The 22,339-nt window shown below is 40.0% G+C and overlaps 1 long non-coding RNA gene across 12 annotated transcripts in view; it reads right to left on the bottom strand.

Moving 5' to 3' along the window:
* LOC144930839 (uncharacterized) overlaps positions 1-22,339 on the bottom strand; it is a 356,516-nt gene that overhangs the window by 158,585 nt on the left and 175,592 nt on the right. For all 12 annotated transcript variants that reach the window (XR_013636263.1, XR_013636271.1, XR_013636266.1 and 9 more), the window contains one exon: positions 7,869-7,987. This is a non-coding gene — a long non-coding RNA (uncharacterized LOC144930839). The remainder of the gene's footprint in view (positions 1-7,868; positions 7,988-22,339) is intronic.

Here is a 22,339-nt window from a genome sequence, read left to right as displayed (position 1 = left end):
TGGAGCCAGTGGCATAACCTCTTCCTACCGAATTACAGAACAACTACAAAAACAACCCCGACTATATATTAAAAGCTCCAGAAATGTCTAAAGTATCCTAAAGTGACTCCAAAGAGGTAACATTGTGGCTACGTCTCAAAGACTTAGTCCGTTGTGTGGATGAATGTTAGTGCCAGTGGACAATGATTGCTCTGGGATAACTGTTGGTGATCAGCTGAACATCAGCTAGAACAAAATCAACCCCCTCTGTGGACAAAAAGAGCTCAAATTGAGTGTGCTGCCACTGAGCCATCTGAAGGTAATGTATATGCCAGATGTGGTACTTGAAAGAAAACTTATAGTCTTATTAAGACGTCTTTAATTAATGTTATATATCTTTGATATTATTAATGATACTGGGGATGGATTTTGCTAAATGTTATAGGAAGAAGGCAATATCTTTTTCAGTTGATTTCAACTATATTTGATGTACCAAAAAACTTGTTTATGGAATTAACACTGGGTTTGGAGCCTAGAGACCTAAAAGTGAAGTTGCCATTAAAATCCCACCATTCTTGAAAGACATTCAAAGTGAATTGACATCATAACTGGAATGTAAAGTGATATGCAGTAGTAAAGGAGAAGTCTGCACAAGAATTTGGATTCATTTGCTAAGTTTCCAACATTATGGCTGTCTTAGGGTTCTCTACATTTAGGGTAGAAGGTTGTCAAGAGCAGTATTTGATGAGCAAGAGGAATAATAAATTTCCTATGACAAAAAAGATTACTTCTTGGATTTTTAGAGGGTATTGGAAAGGGACTTCTATAGCATACTCATTTTAATTTCATAGTTTTACAAGAATACACAGAGAGATTCCTATTCAGCATGGGGTGTGGGGAGGAGGTGGTCTAGATTATCCTTTCCAGTCCTGCTTTTCTATGATTCTATTATTTTATTTTTTAGAATCGACCAAGCAAGTTCTATCTGTTCTGTTTTGCCCTGAAATCGGGCAACAATGGACATTTAGTTAGGGTGGAGTTCAGTTCTAATTCTATCCCAGATGTTCACAGCAAGGATCTCCAATACATATGGTGTCAGATGCCACCTGTGAAGCTAAGAGAAATGATAAAGACTAAAAAATAAGAATTAAATAAACATGTTATCTCTCCAACACAGAACACAAAATGCTTGTTTTGCTATTGACATACTATTTTAGAAATATGAAAGGCATATACGATGTCTCATGCAATCATTTTCAATATGCTGTATGCAGAACTGATCTAAAGTTAGCTTTCTAAGGAAAGATACCTTGCCCCTTGTTGTTTGTTAAAACACTGCTGTATTTGTGATATAGTCGAAGAGAATATGAAGGGTTAAATTCTTGTTTCTGTTTAAATGTGTTGTGAAAGCATTTCAAATGCTTGCATGAAAGGCATGGAGGTGGTCTTTTTTTTTTGTATTGAGAGTTGTTAAAACTAAAAATTCCCATATACTCTCACTTCCCCTTAGAGGTCTATTGGGGTTGGCTTATTCCTTTACTTTGATATGCAAATTGGCAGATTGCTTTCCTGCAGGGGACACTGGAAGCTGTCCAAAGAACACAGAGTAGATGTCCTGTCAGGATAGAAGCTGAGCTGCCTAGAATGGTCCTTGGACAGCAGTGAAAGCCAAGTTTGTGTTTTGGCTTAAAAATAAAATACCTTTGTTAACAGTTTTTACTTCCAATATAAATGTTTATATGTTTACTCTGCTAGTCCTCTTAGTTAGCCAACAGCTGGAACACAACAGTTTAGCTGTTCCTTTCAGGTCAGTATGTTACTAAACTTATACCCTTATTTTAAAGATACTATTTATGCTGCCCTTGACATATTCCATAAAATACCAGGTTTTTAAAATAGCATTTACCTTCAGAGCCATTGAGGACACATTTTACACCATTTCAATGAAGTGTACAAGTGCTGTAACAGGGAAAAAATGCTAAATTCATTTATAAAAGCTTGTGCTCTGTCCCATTCATCTTGTCTACAGCCAGTTTTGTGGAAAAGGTAAAGATGAAAGCTAGGTTTTAGTTTTCATCTCCTTCCTTCTTTAAGTTCCACCTCTTACTTTTTTGTTTTCCTGCCTGTTCTTTTTACCGACGTAATAGAGTACCTATAAAAAAAGATTAAATGGTACCATAAAGTTTTATTAATGCCTTACATCATTGATATCGCCTCTGTATTGATAGTTCTACTTCCATTATTGCTACTTAGGCATTTAATTAGTGATTCATACAGTATGTTGTAAACTACAGTGTGAGTGTTAACCATCTATATAAAGGCCCATATTATGTAAAAGCCCTTCCCAGTATCATAATTGGAGTATAGTTATCCATTTTAAGTGACTTCAATTAGATTATAGATTAATTTATAAAAAGTTACTTGTAAAGGACATTGAAGATCACAGAATATTAAGAGTGGGACTTCATTATAATAAAATGGACTTTAAGGAAAATGGGACTGTCTCTATGTTTTATATATATCCATTTCATTTTTCTTGTAATAAGAACAATAACAGTTTCATCTGGCAATACAGTGATACTTGAGGATGGAAAGCCAGATTGTTAAATAAGAAATATGAGAAATTACAGAGCGAGGGGACGCAAGTAAGAGCATAAAATGGAACACATGGATGGATAACATTAAAATGGTGCATGGAAATCCATAACATTTGGAGGGAAAGTGCTAAATGCTAGACAGAACAATATAAATTCAGAGGAAGTCACTAACTAGAGTGGAGTTATTTCACATTTACAGCCGTGTAACCAAAAGCAGAATTTAATCCAGATCCGTGCTTGTCGTTATCTTCATATCTTTTCTGTCTCTTCGCAACTTCCAAACTATTTCATTTGACCTGTAAGAAAACACATTCTGTGGCCCAAATTCTCTGATCTGGCTGAACTGTGTTTGGCACAGGACTCGGGAGTAAGGGTATAGTTGGTTTAGACAATAGCCAGTTTCATCCCTGGTGGAAGTTAGAGCAGCCTTAGAGATCCTATAAATCATGCCTGGGTGCCTAAGGCCAAAAGAGGCCATTCTAGAAGATGTGGATCTAGAGAGTGCAGTAACATGCTGACTCTAGACATACCCTCTCTGCGGAGGGCCAGGAGAAGGGCCGGTATAGAATTATTGCAGCAGCTCTGGGTCACTCAGGGTTTTCCCTTATGTGAAACAGTGCCAATGGCCAGCAACATACCCCAAAATCTGTCCTCTATTTTGGCATTGTATTTTAATATTAACCAGTCCCAGCTTTCTGATGACAAAGGACCTCTGCTGCTCAGAGCTATCTTTCTCACCAATTTTATCCTCTTTACAATGACACCCAGCCACTGGTTCTTTTTATGTAGATATATACAATAACATTCTGAGGCATTTGCCTGCTAAATTGATTTCTCTGATCTTTAGTTGATTGATGGAGAGACACCTCTAAGTGCTTGTGTTTCCTCCAATCATAGGGGACCCTGACTTCAATGCTCAAGTGGGCTTTAATTTTTGATTAGGATTAAAAATCCTGTACCTGCCACCTGTATGCTTGCATAGTCCCTGAACTGCCATGTTTGATATAATTCACAGAAGCATTTCATCTGGGAGGGAGGAATTCCAGGAATTATGTAGCTGAGTTATTCAAACAGTCTATCTAGCTTTACTAAAAGCTGCTGGGTACTATTCCACAGGCAGCATCACTAGAAATAGTGCCATAACAGTGCAGTTAATTCTGGCTGGAAATGGTGCTGGGTTGCAAAATTCCAGAGATATAACATACTGGTCACTCCAAGGGCAAACTCGGAAGAACATCATAAATAGGCTCAGGCAAAATAGACCTACTGATCTGCACATTAGCCATCCAACTGCTTTGTGACACGTGCTATTCCCCTGCTCGTTTCTGGGGCCTCTTTAGTCTTTCTACAAATTGTTTCTTCTCAGTCCCTTAAAATTTCCTCTGAGGGCTTTCCAGTCTTTCCTCTGTGCTCTCCACTCTATCTGATCTTCATCCAAGTATCCAGCAATGCAATATACCTGGGCATGAAACCGTCAACCCTTAGGAAACTCCAGCTAGTACAGAACTAAGCAACAACTCCTCAACAACATAGGCTACTGCGAGCACATCAGACTTGTCCTTCACTCTTTATATTGGCTTCCCATAGAACACTAAGTCAAGTTATAGGTCTTGGTCCTTACCTGCAAGGCTTCCAATGACTGAGTCCAGGATATCTCAAAGATTATCTGATGTTCCTGCATGGGAACTGTCATTGGCAACTCCACTCCTCAGGCACAATTATACCTTCGATTACAAGATAAAACTCACTCAAGAGGCAGAGGTTTCTCGAGAGCTGGTCTAAGACTGTGGAATTAGCTTTGACAGTAACTAAGGACTATTACAAACCTCACCATCTTCCATCCAAATGCAAGGAGTGTTTCTTCTATCTGCCTTCTCTAATATAAACACAGAGCAGCATGTACATGATATAATAAAATAAAAAACAAACAAGCAAAAAATAACTTACCAAACCAAAACACTCTGGTGCACACACAGTTCTCCCTCAGGGAGAGGATGAGAGCAAGAACAAACCACACTTGACAGATGTTAGTCGTAGTGCTTAATGCACAACTGGAAGGTGCTCAGATACTACGGTGATGAGATAGTCAAAGAATTAGAATAGAACTAGTCATTTCAGATCTCCCTAAAGTCACAGTTGGCCACTTTATTTTCCCTTGCCGACCTCCCTTCAGCTCCGTCTTTCAGAAACCTGTGTGTTCCTTCCTCCTACCCCTCCCCTTGGCTAATCAAGGCTCCTTTAATGGTTCCTTGCTATTCAGATAATTTGTGATTCCCCCTGCCTCTGACCATTAGGAGCCATATTAATTTCTTTCATCTCTGACATGTTATGGAAATTAGTAAGCCTTTCAGCGTGGGCAAATGTATTGTTTTTATGAAACTGATCTCAACTCCTTACTGCTTAGACATTCTCAATACCCTATTTGCCCCATATCTTAAGTATTCTTAATACCCTATTTGTGCCATATTTTTTTAGACCATTTTTTTGGTGCTGCTTTATTCTTAAAATAATGCCAAGCGCTCTACTCCCTGCATTGTTTGTGCAATGTCTCTCTGATCATAAATTTTATAGACGGCTAATAGAATGCAAACACATTAGCAGTAACACACAGAAATCCTGATGCCACAGGGTAAATAGGAAATGCAACAATGCATTTACAATTTTGACCAGTGAAATACCAACACTGCTCGTTGATCTCATTAAAGGCTAATCTACATTCTGAGGAAATAAAGTTCACTGAGATTTTAGATCCTTAAAAACCAACATACAAAATCTACAGACTAAATTCATTTTAAAACAACTCAAATAGAAAAATAACCGATAAAGGAAGGCATGAAATTCAAGTTCTTCTACTCTCTATTAGACTAGAGTTAATAATTACTCTGTTATTGAACAATAACTTCCTTCCATGCCACAATTATATGTAAATCTCTTCTGCTCTGTTAAAATAACAGCATCAGCACACAGATTAATACCAATACTTTAATTTTTAGTAATAAGTTTACTTGAGGAAAAGGGGTTGAGCAAAAGAAGTGAGAAAAGGGGGTTGGGATGCAGGATCAATAGCTTATTTGTATTCTCTTTATTCCTTTATCATAAAGGGAAGAGAGAGAGAGAACACAATTGCTAAGGCCAGGTCTACACTACACACTTACTTCAGTATAACTACATTGCTACCTCTGAGCAACTTAGGCTGGTCTACCAGGGAGATCAATGCTGCTGCAATTGATGCAGCAGGGATTGATTTAGCGGGTCTAGTGAAGACATAGCTACCGACTCTCGCAGAGGTGGAGTAATTAAGATGATGCCGATATAGTATTTGTAATGTAGTCTTGCCCTGAGATCCTTTTGCCTCCTCTCTGCACCCTAAATGAAGACATACACATTTAAATCACACCATTTCCATCTGGACACTTTTGAATCCAGACTTCATGGATGACTCTTCATAGGGACCTGAGCGCTTCACCCAACTCTGCAATAGACTGTGTGCCCACAGACAAGTCACGTAACTTCTCTGTTCCCAAGTTTCTTCATCTGTAAAATGGGAATAAATATATGCATGCATCCAACGAAGTGGGTATTCACCCACGAAAGCTCATGCTCCAATAAGTCTGTTAGTCTATAAGGTGCCACAGGACTCTTTGCTGGAATAAATATAGTTATCCACCTTTGAACAATAGCTGGAAAGCACCTGTTAGGCACAAAGTACTGTGGTATTGGTAAGGATGATTGATGACAAAATAAGCATTCACACACTGCTAAATTAGTCAAGTACATCTACTCCAGTTTTACTTCTGGCAACACTAGAATGAATCTCACCGCCATTACCCTACAGGGAGCAGCAGCATTGAGTAAAATGGCAACACAACATAATTCATACATTAATCTCTCTTTTGGCTGGAATATGCATTTCTACTTGAGTCATTCTAGGCAAGAAAAGAAAATCTTTACTCTTCGGAAATATCTCTGTCTGATACAGTACAGAGTGGAGCTGAGCAAATAATTCCTAGGGAACAATTTGATAAATTAATTTTTTTTCTGTTGTGGAATATCCACAAATACATTGGGATTTCCTTGAATGCACTCGTTATTCAAATGTATTCAACAACTACATTTCCCAGTTTTTCCCTTTATGGCTCGATTATTGTGATTACATACGTTACATGAAGCCAGATCCTCAGCTGCTGTAAATCAGTATAGCTCCATTGATTTTATTTGTTTATTTTCATTATTCACTCACTCTTTCAGAGGCAATGAAACAACAAATTCGGAAGTTACAGTAGTTGTATAACTTATACTATTGTTTTATAACTATGATGTACTGTACATATGTAGGGTTATGTCATAGTTTGGATCTAGTTTGTAAATAAATCTAGTTCTTCACAACATTTTTTCAATAACTTGGATGGTGGAACTAATATATACAAGTAGATGAGGCACTGTGCATACTGAGTTAACTGACCATCAATCATTGTAGAGAGTGCTGCCCATTATATAAGATTTGATCCAAAGGCTACAATTGGAGCTAGCATGGGACAGCATAAGTGACAAAAGGAGACGAGCTGTTTGAGATTTTTTTTCCTCAGTCTGTACTACTAATTCAGGCAAAGGTGAGCAGACATTTTACAAAGCTAACATTTCCTATAGCAATGCAATATCTGGCTAGTCCATTTCATCCAAAGTCAGGCCTTCTGCTGTAAAACTACTCTTAAATGTGTTAAGAGAGACATGTTCTTAAGAGTCTTTCTAGTTTCCTTCTTGCATGGAGATGCCTGGCACATTTTTGGAGCTTGACCAAGTGGCAATAATGTGGCCCTGGCTGCTATTCCTAGTTCCGTTATGTGACCTTGGGCAAGTCACTTCACCGTTCTCTGACTCAGATTCCTCATGGGCATAATGGGTGTATAATGATACCTCTGTAAAAAGCTTTGATCGCTATGGATGAAAAGTGCTTGGTATCATTATTTATGAAAAGATAAATCTTTAGGGAAAGAGACCTTCAGGCACTAAGCACTTTTGCCTGCTACAGGTTTCTGAATCTGAGTCCTGATTGTCCAAAGTCTGTAAGCATGTGCTTTACTGTATATTTCAAATAATCAATTTTGTTTCTATCCAGTATCAGGATCTGTCTTAAATGCAGTCTCTTGTATTTAAATAATATTTTTATTGTGGGTTGCCTTCAAAAAGGACAAGCAATACAAAGTGAAACATATCAGTTAATCAATAACCTAGACAATCTGCAGTATATTAACAGCCCTCATCCCCAATCATTAGTAGTGAGATGCTCATTACCTGATTAACAAACAAAGAATGAATGAAGATGTTGATGTGGTTTTTATGGAGCTGTCTTTTTCTCTTGGATTCCTGCAGTATAAGGCAGCCAAATCTCAACATAATCTTCAGTGGCGTTTCTATAAAAAAAATAAAACCTTTTCTCAGTAAGACAATAGAATATAAAAGCCAATGTATGACTTTGAAGTAGCAGCTGCTGCCTACAGGGATCTTCACCTGCTCTTAATTAAATCAACATTAAGTCACAAGACCAGCCCCTTAGTAGGTGGGCTCAGGGGTGTGCAGTTTGTAGGATCAGGCCCTTAACTTTGCCCATAGCTGTTAGAATAGGATGAAGCATAGAAGGATGATGGTAAGCAATCAGTGATTTGACAAGCTAACCTGCCTTGCTAACAATCGTATCATATCCTTATGTAACTCACTGGTGAGTGTGCCATGTCCTTATCTAGTATCACCCAGAGTCCCAAAGGCTACTACTGCTACTAGCTAATGGAGATGGTTTTTTGTTTAGTTTCTTATAACGCGCAAGGGGTACAGGCCTGTGCTTTAGAGCTAAAGATCCAATGTTCTAGCTACATTAGCAACCCATGGTGGGTCTTTATACCATTATGCTAAAACCTTGTTTTGGGTTAAGTTAAAACCTACTTCAGACTGATGCATAAACACACCCTTCATTTAAGATAGTTGTAAGAGACAGTTAAGGTGCCACACCTAAAACAAGGCCTAATAGAGTCTTCCAAGATATTAACACCATGTCAATGAGTATGGAGTATTGTGGGTATTGGGTATTGTGACCAGCTGGCTATGGGAGAGAACACACAGAAACTGAGAACATGCAAGAATGGAGAGAGAGGCAGAGGCAAAAAAGCAAGAAAGCCAAGCAGTAGCCTGTGAGCACAGTGTGACACTGGGAAAAATTAGAGAGAGAGAGGGCTTTTGAGGCGATTGGCTGAAGAGGTTTGGGGCTGTAAGCTAAGCAACTGCTCCTTCTGTTCTTAGTTCCCCCTGCATTTGGAAAAGCAGGACTTTGTACACTCCTTGTGAATCAACAAGATTGCATCAAGAGCATGTCAGACTCCAGCAATGTCTGCTTCCAACTGGAACATCTCCAGGGCCCTGAGCTTTGACTAGGCACTGGGGCTGAAAAGGGGCAACAATACTAACAACCCAATGCACCATACCACAGAGGAGGAAGATCATGCTGCACAATGTCTGGTCACTTTCTCCTTGGCCCCCCAACTTTTTTGACCTGGTCCATTGTCTGTGTAGAGCTTTTGCCAAGGCCCACACACAGCTAAGTATCATGTTGGGACAAACTTTTTCAAATAGCACCTTTCCCACCCAGCATTCCCCTGCTGCAGCTTTTTCTGAAGTTCTTATTTCATGCACCTTGAACATCATGGAAAGCAAAGCTCAGTAAGGGTCAGATCCAAAGCCCACTGACTTCAATGTGCTGTGAATCCATCTCTAAGTGATTTGCAGTAATCTAATGCTGCTATTTACGCAAACAGGTGACTTATCTTGGTTTATTTAACTTGTTTTCCTTTTATTTATCTAAAATTGTCTATCAATAGAATCTGCCCACACAATTTTTCGTTTGAAGTTTCCACTTGAGCAGCCATATTCCTAAATCTACCCACAGATGAATGGATCAGAACAAACCACCCAGATATGTTCTTATATTTGTACCTGGTCTGAAGGAACTGTTAATGTCTGATGTCAATGTACATGTTGCAGTTTCTGTGCACATTTATGCATGAAATACCCACTTTTACATGTGCAAAAATTGTGATCAGAGTAAAAAACAATGGAGTTTTCATGAAACCTTTTAAAACATGCTTTTATTTCACTGAAATAAAGGGAAATTAATAGGGCTGTCAAGCAATTAAAAAAATTAATCGCGATTAATCGCCTGCTAAACAATAATAGAATACCATTTTTGAAATGTTTCTGATGTTTTCTACATTTTCAAATACATTGAGTTCAATTACAACACAGAATACAAAGTGTACAGTGCTCACTTTATATTTATTTTTATTACAAATATTTGCACTGTAAAAAACAAAAGAAATAGTATATTTCAATTCACCTAATACAAGTACTGCAGTGCAATCTCTTTATAATGAAAGTTGAACTTACAAACGTAGAATTATGTACAAAAAATAACAGTATTCGAAAATAAAACAAAGTAAAACTTTAGAATCTACAAGTCCACTCAGTCCTACTTCAGCCAATCACTCAGACCAGTGGTTCCCAAACTTGTTCTGCCGCTTGTGCAGGGGAAGCGCCTGGCGGGGCGGGCCGGTTTGTTTACCTGCCGTGTCCACTGGTTAGGCCGATCGCTGCTCCCAGTGGCCGCGGTTCGCTGCTCCAGGCCAGTATGTCCCTCGGCCCGCGCCTTTTCCACCCTGGAAGCAGTGGCCACTACGTCCCTCAGCCCACGCCTCTTCCAGCAGCTCCCGTTGTCCTGGAGCAGCAAACCGCAGCCACTGGGTGCCGCGATCAGCTGAACTTGCAGATGCAACAAGTAAACTGGCCCAGCCCACCAGGGGCTTTCCCTGCATAAGCGGCGGAACAAGTTTGGGAACCACTGGCTCAGACAAGTTTGGTTACAATTTGCAGGAAATAATGCTGCCCAAGTCTTGTTTACCTGAAAGTGAGAACAGGCGTTCACATGGCACTGTTGTAGCCGGCATCACAAGATATTTATGTACCAAAGATGCATATGTCCCTTCATGCTTCAACCACCTTTCCAGAATATACGCGTCCACGCTGATGACGAGTTCCAAACTATAACGATCCAAAGCAGAGCAGATGAATGCATGTTCATTTTCATCATCTGAGCCAGATGCCACCAGCAGAAGGTTGATTTTCTTTTTTGGTGGTTCAAGTTCTCTAGTTTCCACATGGAGTGTTGCTCTTTTAAGACATATGAAAGCAATCTCCACACCTCATCCCTCTCAGATTTTGGAAGGCACTTCAGATTCTTAAACCTTTGGTCGAGTGCTGTAACAATCCTTAGAAATATCATATTGTTACCTTCTTTTCGTTTTGTCAAATCTGCTGTGAAAGTGTTCATAAAACGAACATGTGCTGGGTCATCACCCAAGACTGCTATAACATGAAATATATGACAGAATGTAGGTAAAACAGAACAGAAGACATAAAATTCTCTCCCAAGGAGTTCAGTCACAAATTTAATTAGTTTTTTAACGAGTATCATCAGCATGGAAGCATGTCCTCTGGAATGGTGGCCAAAGCACGAAGGGGCATATGAATGTTTAGCATATCTGGCACATAAATACCTTGCAATGCCGGCCACAAGGTATTTGCCATGTGAATGCCTGTTCTCACTTTCAGGTGACATTGTAAATAAGAAGCAGTCAATAGTATCTCCCGTAAATGTAAACAAACTTGTTTGTTTTAGCAATTGGCTGAACAGGAAGTAGGACTGAGTGGACTTGTAGGCTCTAAAGTTTTACATTGTTTTGTTTTTGAGTGCAGTTATGTAATAAAAAAAATCTTCATTTGTAAGTTACACTTTTATGATAAAGAGCTTGCACTACAGTGCTTGTATGAGGTTAATTGAAAAATACTATTTATTTTATCATTTTTACAGTGCAAATATTTGTAATAAAAATAGTAATATAAAGTGAGCAATGTACACTTTGTATTCTGGTTTGTGATAGAAATCAATATATTTGAAAATGTAGAAAAACATCCAAAAATATTTAATAAAGTTCAATTGGTATTCTATTGTTTAACAATGCAATTAATCACGATAAATTTTTTTAATCACAGTTTATTTTTGTGAGTTAATCCTGTGAGTTAACTGTGATTAATTGACAGCCCTAGAAATTAACTTAAATGTGCAGCAGTGTTATTGTTTTGCCTGCTAGTGCCATGAATTTAAAGGAGGAATATTGTTTTGTATTTTTCCAAAACTCTACTCCTTTCCTTGCCTCTCACCTTACCTTCTTTTCTCTATGTCCTTATTTTCTTTCTAACAGTTTCTTTCATCACCTCTTTACTTTTCATCCCTTCTTCTTGCTCTGCTTCTTTTGTTTCACTATCAATTTATATTCCCTTCATCTGCTCCAATCCTATTGCTCTAACACCTCATCTTTTTTCCTTGTAGACATTCTTTTTCTCTGGGTATGTCTACACTACGAAATTAGGTTGATTTTTAGAAATTGATTTTAGACAGTCGATTGTGTATGTCCCCACTAAGCGCATTAAGTTGGCAGAGTGTGTCCTCAATACCATGGCTAGCATCTACTTATGGAGCGATGCACTGTGGGTAGCTATCCCATAGTTCCTGCAGTCTCCGCTGCCCATTGGAATTCTGGGTTAAGCTCCCAATGCCTGATGAGGCAAAAACATTGTCGAGGGTGGATTTGGGTACATATCGTCAGTCGCCCCTTCCTCCCTCCCTCCGTGAAAGCAATGGCAGACAGTCGTTTTGCGCCATTTTTCCTGGGTTACCCATGCAGACGCCATACCACGGCAAGCACGGAGCCCACTCAGCTCACTGCTGCTCTTGTGAGCATTGTAAACACCTTGTACATTATCCTGGAGTATGTGCCGAACGGGGCTAAGAGACGTCAGCACGAGGACAATTGTGATGAGGACATGGACACAGACATTCCTGAAAGCACGGGCTGTGGTAATTGGGACATCATGGCAGAAGTGGGGCTGGTTGATACAGTGGAACACTGATTCTGGGCCCAGCAAACAAGCACAGACTAGTGGGACCGCATAATGTTGCAGGTATGGGATGATTCCCAGTGGCTGCAAAACTTTCGCATGAGTAAGGCCACTTTCCTTGAACTTTGTGAATTGCTTTCCCCCACCTGAAGCACAGGAATAGCAAGATGAGACCTGCCCTGACAGTTGAGAAGACAGTGGCGATAGCCCTGTGGAAGCTTGCAACGCCTGACTGCTACCAGTCAGTTGGGAATCAATTTGGAGTGGGCAAGTCTACTGTGGGGACTGCTGTGATCCAAGTAGCCAAAGCAATCACTGACGTTCTGTTATCAAGGGTAGTGACTCTGGGAAATGTGCAGGTCATACTGGATGGCTTTGCTGCAATGGGGTTCCCTAACTGTGGTGGGGTGATAGATGGAATACATATCCCTATCTTGGCACTGGACCACCTTGCCAACCAGTAGTAAACCGCAAGGGGTACTTCTCATTGGTGCTGCAAGCACTGGTGGATCACAAGGGACATTTCACTGACATCAGCGTGGAATGGCACGGAAAGGTGCATGACACTCGCATCTTTAGGAACTCAGGGCTGTTTGAGCAGTTGCAAGAAGGGACTTACTTCCCAGACTATAAAATTACCGTTGGGGATGTTGAAATGCCAATAGTTATCCTTGGGGACGCAGCCTACACTTTGCTCCCATGGCTCATGAAGCCGTACACAGGCAGCCTGGACAGTAGTCAGGAGCTGTTCAACTATAGGCTGAGCAAATGCAGAATGGTGGTAGAATGTGCCTTTGGACGTTTAGAAGCTCACTGGTGCTGTTTGATGACTAGGTTAGACCTCAGTGCAAACAACATTCCCATTGTTATTGCTGCTTGCTGTGTGTTCCATAATATCTGTGAGAGTAAGGGGGAGACGTTTAATGTGGGGTGGGAGATTGAGACAAATCGCCTGGTGGCCGATTTTGAGCAGCCAGACACCAAGGCTAGTAGAAGAGCACAGCTAGGTGTGCTGCGCATCAGAGAGGCTTTGAAAACCAGTTTCATGACTGGCCAGACTACGGTGTGACAACTGTGTGTGTTTCTTCTTGCTGCAGACCTGCCCCCTTTGTTGATTTTAATTCCCTGTAAGCAACCACCCTCCCCCCTTCGATCACAGCTGGCAAAGGAAATAAAGTAACTATTGTTTTGAAACTATGCATTCTTTATTTATTAACTAAAAAAAAGGAGATAACTGACAAGGTAGCCTAGGTCGGGTGGGATGCGGGAGGAGGGAAGGACAAGGCCACATTGCTTATTGTAGCCACACTACAAATCAAAACTGTTTGAATGACAGCCTTCTGTTGCTTGGGCCATCTCTGGAGTGGAGTGGCTGGGTGCCCGGAGCCTCCCCCACCGCATGTTCTTGGCATTTGGGTGAGGAGGATATGGAACTTGAGGAGGAGGGCAGGCTGTTATACAATGGATGCAGTGGGAGTCTGTGCTCTTGCTGGCTTTCCTGCAGCTCCAACAGATGCTTCATCTTGTCCGTTTGCTCCCCCATTAGCCTCAGCATCGCCTCCTGCCTCTGCTCTTCGTGCTCACTTAATGCTTTCCTGGCCTCTGCCATTGAATGCCTCCATGCATTAAGCTATGCCCTATCAGTACAGGAGGACTGCATGAGCTTGGAAAACATGTCATCGTGAGTGCGTTTTTTCCGCCCTCTAATTGCGATAACCTCAGGGACGGAGATGATAGGGGGAGCATAGAAATATTTGCACCTATGGGGAGATAAAAAGGGAGAGTAAAATTTAAGATTTAACATTTCTGAGAACAAAAGGGAGACTCTTTCACAGTGAATCAAGCAATTCACAGCACACAGCACATGTGCTTTAGGTACAAGGTCACATTTTACCTCTTATATTGAGTGCCTGCCAGTATGGTGACATATCACACATGGCTGGGCAACAGAATTCGGTTTGCAGGCAGCCATGATAAGCCTTTTCGTATGCAGGGTTGGCTTCTTACGCCTTCATAATATGTGGGAATAGTTTCAAACTCCAGCGCCATCCTTTCCCATAGCAAGCAATGCTGGTTGGGTTTCACATTTAAAAGGAGGGGCTGCGGTTTTCGGGTGGATGTGCAGCACACACCTCCCCCCACCCCACCGCGTGGCTATTCTCTGGGCTAATCCCTTTTAGCCAAGCGCAAACAACCAAGCATGAACGGGGTCCTTTTACTGTTCCCTTACAAAAATTCCCATTTCAACCAGGTGACCATGAATGATATCACTCTCCTGAGGTTAACACAGAAAGATAAAGACCAAATGTTGCTTGAATGCGACCAAAACCCATGACCATTCTCTGCCATGCTTTGTGCTGCAATGATTCCAGACTACTTGCTACTGGGTTGGCATGGTAAAGTGTCCTACCGTGGAGGATGAAATAAGGCAGCCCTCCCCAGAAACCTTCTGCAAAGACTTTCAGAGTACCTCCAGGACAGCTTCATGGACATATCCCTGGAGGATTCCTGCTCCATCCCCAGACACATGAACAGACTTTTCCAGTAGCTGTACTGGCCACGAATGCATCCCAAGTCTTCAGGGCAAATCAAACATTAAATACTATTGCTTTTAAACCCTGTACTGTAGTTTCAAATGTGCACTCACCAGAGGTGTCTTCTCCGCCTTCAGGGTCGAGGATCCCGCCTTGGGAGGGTATTGGCTCCAGGGTGATGAAAAGGTCCTGGCTGCCGGGGAGAATGGATTCACCGCTTGCCCGCTGCGCATTCTCCTCCTCCTCCTCCTCTTCCTCATCCAAAAAATTTTCCTCTCTGTTGTGTGAGACTCCTCCCTTGCAGGTGTTCACAGACAGTGGTGGGGTAGTGGTAGGGTCCCCCCCTAGAATGCCATGCAGCCGATCATAGAAGGGGCGTGTATGGGGCTCTGACCCGGAGCAACCATTTGCCTTCTTTGTCTTTTGACAGGCTTGCCTGAGCTCCTTGACTTTCTCGCGGCACTGCTGTGTGTCCCTGTTGTAGGCTCTCTCCACCATGCCCTGTGCAATTTTGGCAAGTAGATCAGTATTTCTTCTTTTTGACTGGAGTTTGGCCTGTACAGATTCTTCTCCTCATACAGCAATCAGATCCAGTGTCTCCCTTTCGGTCCATGCTGGAGCTCGTTTGCAATTCTGGGGGGACAGCATGGTCACCTGTGCTGCTGAGCTCGCCACGCTGACCAAACAGGAAATGAAATTCAAAATTTCCCAGGGTTTTTACTGTGTACCTGGATAGTGCATCAGAGTTCAAAGTGCTGTCCAGAGCGGTCACATTGGAGCACTCTGGGATAGCTCCCTGAGGCCAATACTGTCAAATTGCGTCTGCACTACCCCAAATTCGACCCAGCAAGGGATGAGTACAAAAGGGATGAGTACAAATTCAACCCACCGGGGATGAATACAAAAGTCGATTTTAAGAGCCCTTTAGCTCGATGGAACAGGGTTGGTTGTGTAGACGCATTCATTTTAAAATCGACCTAATGCGGCTAAATTCAACCTCACCCCATAGTGTAGACCAGGGCTCGGCTTCACTTTGTTTTTCCCACTCGCTCTTTCCTCTCCCATTCCCCTAATGGCTTTCAAATTGTAGCAGGGTTAGGAGCAGTTTCCCTTCTTGTCTGGTGCTGATGGAGCATTTCAGGAACTCTGTCGTCTAGTGGGGAGAGTCCAGCCTTCTATTCAGCAGTTCAGAAGGAATCGTATGGCACCATAACAAATACACAATTAAAAAATGAACTAGCCAACCCAGAAAATTGTCCAACGGCATGACATTTGCAGATCCTACTTTTTTTTAATCCTTCCCATTTTCTAAGGTTCCTTTAGGTAGAAAAGTAGACTTTAATATAAAAGATTTTAAACAAAATGTTATCATGAGCCTTTATAGGTGTTTAGTGCTGAATGGAATGCTGAAAGCAACAAGTAACTAAATTGGTAGCCCTTTTGTTTTCTTATCACGCAAATCATTTGCTGAATGCTAACAAGCAGTCTTTATATGCTTAGTCCACTTCTTCATAGACTAGTATTCTTATCATGATGTTTCCTTGAACTTGAACTAGGTATATAAATTTAAAGATTGGAATATGGGAAATTATTAAATTATATAGCATCAGAGAGATGTTACAAGGAAATTCTGATATTTCACAGCAAAATATTGCCAATTATGGTAGCTGTCAATTTAACAATAGGCTTATTCACTATGGTGTTTGATTAATGTGAAATTATTCAGTTGGCTACCTTGTAGTTGGCCTATTTTTGTGTCCAATTAGTATGCTAATAATGGTAATTATGTTCTATACTGCATGTCTCATCACCTAGAGGGTTTTTAAAATGATAAAATAATGAGAATAAACAAGCTGATGCTGACATTCACTGGGCCATTCTAATTACTTACTGAGAGCACACTGGGGAATCAACACTCAACCAAAGAAAATGATTCTTGCTTACTTTGTTAAAACTACTCTTTTCAAAGAGCATTAATAGTTTGCCGCTGTTTTCTTTATTACACGGGACTGCACTTTCCCCCCCTTTTATTTGCTCTGTTAATGTACAGTATCAGTGCAAAAAAAAAAAGAATCAAATTATATTAGACTTTTTTGATAATTGTTTGCAGAAGGTGTCAGAAAAACAAATAACTGTAATTGCTGAATTATGCACCTTGGTAATGGCTACCATTTATTTCTTCACTGTTGTGATAAACATACCATCACCTCTCCCACCAAGACTGTGTGGTACCTTTTCAGTGTGGAAAGGAACTGTTTAACTACTGCGAATGTCATGTGTTTGGGTGAACTTTTTTCTCCATGCAATGCCCAAGAGTATACCTATGGCTACTTTTCCATGTAATATCTGTTCTCAGTTTAATAGCACCCATGCCCTCTGTAAGGGAGCTAATGGCCACATTTTCATAAATCAGAGTAGCAGCCGTGTTAGTCTGTATTCGCAAAAAGAAAAGGAGTACTTGTGGCACCTTAGAGACTAACAAATTTATTTGAGCATAAGCTTTTGTGAGCTACAGCTCACTTCATCGGATGCATTCAGTGGAATGCATCCGATGAAGTGAGCTGTAGCTCACGAAAGCTTATGCTCAAATAAATTTGTTAGTCTCTAAGGTGCCACAAGTACTCCTTTTCATTTTCAGAAATGCTGACCAGCTGCTGCTACCTTTGGCTTCTGTTAAGCACTGTAGCTGCTCAGCACTTCTGCAAAGGAGGCCACGTGGAAGGCTCTGTCCATGTGACTGAGGTGCTTCCAGGCTATCTCTCTCCCAGCATTCCTTGTTCCACTGATGTCCCCTCAATAACAGACCCTCCAAGGAACATGGGCCATCTGACTCCAGTTCACCAATCATGATACAGTAAGGACCTATAGTCATAATGCTCAGGCATAAAAAACTTCCCATTACATCATTTTACAGAGATTTCCTCTTACTTTTCCAGCAGAGGGCATAGTTGTGGACATATTTAGGTGATTTATACTATTTAGATGGATAAAAACATACACTAAGAGAGACTCTAAAGGTTTGACAATACAGAAAAATTACTGCAAAATAGCTAGTTTAAAGCACAATAGCTATTCTGCACTATCTCCAAGGATTGACTCAAACCACCCAAAAAGCAGTTAATGCTGCATAAGAGTGTCCACACCAGGAGCTATTGTGGAATAGCTATTCTATTCTGCACTAGCTCTTCCAGACTTTTTCCCCACGTGGACAAGTCTTAGGAAGTACTCCAGATGACGTGTTTAACACATATTTACTGTATTTGCTTTTAGGCTGGCCTTAGATGTTCTACTCAATTTTTAAAAGGTTGCTTGAACAATGCTACCGTGATGCTAGAACAATTTTCTCCCTAGAAATGAAGAAAAAAAATATGTTTAACAAAATGCTTCATCCTAATCTTTCATTTGCCAACATTAACAGTAACTCTAGTGACTGACGGTCTTAAGAAAGTTTTTTTGAGAAGTTGGTTGTGAAAGACATCTATTAACACAACAGAATGAAAATTCAAGTTTTGTCCAATTTTGGTGCAAATGAAATTTTGTTTACTGAAATGGAATGTACTGTAGGGAAGAACTATGTACAAGGACTCTTGAATTCTTAAAAATCCAAATATTCTGGATTAATACAAAACATTTTCAGATGAAATAATGAATACAAGTTTTAGTTAACTGAAAACAAACATCAAGAAGAAAATAGTCCTCCTTGAAATGATTACTATTACAATACATAAGAAAAACCACACTGAGATGTGGATAAACAAAGTGGTCCAAGAGAGTTACCCACCCAACTCCAATTGACCTTCAGTGGAAGGTAGGCATGAGACCCAGATTTTTAAAAGTATTTAGGCATTTCTCTGCTCAGCGTTGAAAGGTCTAAGGTTTAGTAGCCTAAATCCCATTAGAACCTTGTTGACTGTCAATGAGACTTAGGGTCCTAAGTGTCTAAGTCACTTTTGAAAATGAGATTTAGGCTCCCAAGTCAGTCATTCCATAGATTCCAAGGCCAGAAGGGACCATTGTGATCATTTAGTCTGACCTCCTGTGTGAAACTGGCCAAAATAATTCCCAGAACATACCTTTTAGAAAAACATCCAGTCTTGATTTAAAAGTTGTCAGGTGATGGAGAGTCCACCACGACTCTCGGTAAATTGTTCCAAGGGTTAATTATGTCCAATGCTAAACAGAGAAACACCTTTAAAAACCTGAGCCCTAGCTCTCTTAGGGATTGTCTACACTGCCCCACAGTTCAGAGTAGGGAGGCATGAATAGCAGTGCCTACCAAAGTACTGCGCTATAACTTCCCTGATGTGGACACTGCAGGCACAAACTAAAAGGTTGCTAGTTCACATTAACGTAATCCTCTTCCAACAGGGTTACATTTATGAGAGCCTGGAACCTTTTAGTTCACCCCTGCAACATGCACACACTGGGAAATTACAATGCAGTCCTTTGGTTCACACTGCTATTCAACCCCTCCTCCCCCACCCCATAGGCCAAACTGTGGGGCAATGTTGACAGGCCCTTAGGCTCCTTTGGCAATCCCCGCCTAAATAATTGAGAATAATAAGCTCTGGATAAAAACGTTTTGAATGCATTACATAACCCCCCCCCCACACACACACACCAACTTATTTATATTGATAAACTGAGTGGGAATGTGAGAGTTCTTAAAGAATTTATTTTAAACTTTTGAATTTAGTCTTTCCAGAAAATTGCGGATATTTCTTATATAATATTATTTTTTTCCAGGATAGGAGGATAATTCAGAAAGTGTACATCCTGCAACTTGACTATAGTTTCAGTGGTGATTTTTTTATTCTGCTACGTCCATTAGGTGGGTTATAATTAATTTTATATCAAATTATTAAAAAGTATCAGTTTGATCATTATAAATAATTGTTTTGAGTAAGACAAGATCTGAGAGGTGGCCCCACTACTAATGATCTAGAAGTTGTTTAGTGTTGATTAAGAGACATCAAGGTCTGAGAGGGTCAAGGCTTTAGTGCACAAGTGTCTAAATATGGATTTAGCAGCCACAGTATCAGATATGTTCCAGAATCAAAAACTATGTTTTAAAGCAATTAGGGTTGAGTAAATGTGAAAATAAATTTAAAAGTAAAAGTTGAGCTAATAATGCTGGAAATAATAATTATCGACTCTTTACAGGTGATCTGGATCAATTCCACAGTCCCTAGTAACTTTTTTTTTTTTTTTTATAAAACAACAGTTGTTATAAATGAGAAGTTGTACCTAGTTGCATTTGGAAGCTACTTTCTGATTAATAATAATTTCAACAATGACTATCACAAAATAAATTCCAGGGTAGTTTCTCACAGAGCATGTAATTCAGTCAGCATATAGTGCCATATAGACTGTGATGCTTTAATTGTGAGCTTTTATCACATTCACTCATAATTAGGCTACAAAAAGCTAACAGGTAGATTCAAATAATATATGTATTACACACTGTAAATAATTTTTCATAGTTTGATACTTTAGGGATACTGTACTTTATTGAAGGGTACAATATATAACGTTTCTCATATGCAGATTAGAAATTTAATTAAGTATTTAGTGGCAGATTCTGCCTTCAGAGTATTCTTATAGCTCATTCACTAGAACAATATAACAGCTTGTGACTTTAAACCAGCAAAATAAGAATGTTACTGGAATAACTTTGCGCAGAAATAGCGACTTTCCAATTAACTTGAAAACATGCTTTAGCTAAGCTGTGGATGCAACTTTTGCCATTGGAGAACAAATGGTCAGGATAATTTGCTGTGATATACTTGATAGTCAAATACGTGCTATACAGTAAAAACAAAAAAGGAAACAGCTACAGGTAAAATAAATGGTAAAAAAGGTTTTAAAACATCACTGTTATAAAAGTATGTTTTTTTTTCTATTCTAGTATCATCAACATATCCTGGGACATTTCACAGTACAGCCAGACTGTTGGCAGGGATATCTGTGACAATTTAAACAGATAATCAGACGTGTTAAATAAATGAAAAGCTGAAATTACTCGAACAAAGCTCACTATAGTGGGATAAAAAACAGACCATAAGAAAAGTATATGTGACACTTTGCTCCCTTTTTCATTTCCATGGTTCATTACTTAAATTAATTGTAAGGATTTTGATTTTTGAAATTATAAAATAACAAAATATGTGGAATGCATCGTTTACATTTTTGAGAGTTTATAAACATAATTAAAAGGACAAAATTATATTTTCAGCTATTATTATTTAAGACTGAAGATTTTGTTGAAAGGGAGAACTATTATTTGAACCAATCTGAAAAATGTGTCTTGACATAGTGGCAAAGAGTCCTGGGGCACCTTATAGACTAACAGACGTATTGGCGCATAAGCTTTCGTGGGTGAGTACCCACTTCGTTGGATGCATGTATCTTGACATACTTTATTCAGTGTTTCAGAGTAGCAGCTGTGTTAGTCTGTATTCGCAAAAAGAAAAGGAGTACTTGTGGCACCTTAGAGACTAACAAATTTATTTGAGCATAAGCTTTCGTGAGCTACAGCTCACTTCATGTGCCAGCAATGCCCATCTGCCATGTACATTGGTCAAACTGGACAGTCTCTACGTAAAAGAATAAATGGACACAAATCAGACATCAAGAATTATAACATTCAAAAACCAGTTGGAGAACACTTCAATCTCTCTGGTCACTCGATTACAGACCTAAAAGTCGCAATACTTCAACAAAAAAACTTCAGAAACAGACTCCAATGAGAGACTGCTGAATTGGAATTAATTTGCAAACTGAGTACAATTAACTTAGGCTTGAATAGAGACTGGGAGTGGATGGGTCATTACACAAAGTAAAACTATTTCCCCATGTTTATCCCCCACCCCCCACCCCCCACTCCCCACTGTTCCTCAGACATTCTTGTCAACTGCTGGAAATGGCCCACCTTGATTATCACTACAAAAAGCTCTCCCCCCCCCCACATCCCGCTTTCCTGCTGGTAATAGCTCACCTTAAGTGATCACGCTCCTTACAGTGTGTATGGTAACACCCATTGTTTCATGTTCTCTGTGTATATAAATCTCCCCACTGTATTTTCCACTGAATGTATTCGATGAAGTGAGCTGTCGCTCACGAAAGCTTATGCTCAAATAAATTTGTTAGTCTCTAAGGTGCCACAAGTACTCCTTTTCTTTATTCAGTGTATCATCCAAGGAAGAAAGTTACAAAGCTGGTAGTTATTGC

This window comes from Lepidochelys kempii, chromosome 9 (genome assembly GCF_965140285.1).
Source record: "Lepidochelys kempii isolate rLepKem1 chromosome 9, rLepKem1.hap1, whole genome shotgun sequence".
In the NCBI taxonomy this organism is placed as follows: domain Eukaryota; kingdom Metazoa; phylum Chordata; order Testudines; family Cheloniidae; genus Lepidochelys; species Lepidochelys kempii.
The sequence above is the reverse complement of the archived record's forward strand: the minus strand, read 5'-3'. Positions and strand labels throughout refer to the sequence as shown.